A 978-nucleotide genomic window follows, 5' to 3' on the forward strand; every position below is an offset into this window, starting at 1 on the left:
GCCACTGTGCCCAGCCTGACTATATTATTTCTTATGCCTTATAGTCATGACTATATAGATAGTGTATGTCATACTTAACAATTATTTTATTATCAGCAACCATACAAACTGAAACCTGTTGCCTTTGACACTTGATGAAAAAGCTAATTCTGTAAAATATTTAAAGAGGTTTATTCTGGGCCAATACGAGTGACCATGGCCCAGAGTACAGTCTCAAGAGGTCCTGAGAAAGTGTGCCTGAGGTGGTCGGGTTATAGTTTGGTTTTATGCATTTTAGGGAGACACATATTAACAAGCAAAGACGTAAGTCACTACCTGGAAGTTGTACATTGCTTCAATCTAAAAAGGTGGGATATCTTGGGGAGGTGGGGGGGCTTCAGGTCACAGGTGGATTCAGAGATTTCCTGATTGGCAGTTGGCTGACAGAGTTAAGCTTTGTCTAAAGATTTAAGAAGTCAGTAGAAAAGAATGCTTAAGATAAAGGGGTTGTGGAAGCCAAGGCTGTTGTTACGTAGATGAAGTTTCTTAGGTGGCAGCCCTCAGAGAGCATTGATGCAATGCCAGAGTCAGGTTGAAATTTGGTATCTTATTGCCACAAGGAGTCTGTTTTGTCAGTCTTATAATTTTTATTTTTAGGCTGGGTGCAGTGGCTCACACTGGTAATCCCAGCACTTTGGGAGGCCAAGGTGGGGTAGATCACCTGAGGTCAGGAGTTCAAGACCAGCCTGGCCTGGAACATGGTGAATCCCTGTCTACTGAAAATATAAAAATTAGCCAGGCATGGTGGTGGGCACCAGTAATCCCAGCTACTCTGGAGGCTGAGGCAGGAGAATCGCTTGAACCTTGGAGGCAGAGGTTGCAGTGAGCTGAGATCATGCCACTGCATTCCAGCCTGGGCAATAGAGCGAGACTCCATCTATAAATAAATAAATAAGTACATACATAAATAAATAAAAATAAAAATGGGAGTTTCCCTGC

This window comes from Pongo pygmaeus, chromosome 23, assembly GCF_028885625.2.
Source record: "Pongo pygmaeus isolate AG05252 chromosome 23, NHGRI_mPonPyg2-v2.0_pri, whole genome shotgun sequence".
NCBI lineage: Eukaryota > Metazoa > Chordata > Mammalia > Primates > Hominidae > Pongo > Pongo pygmaeus.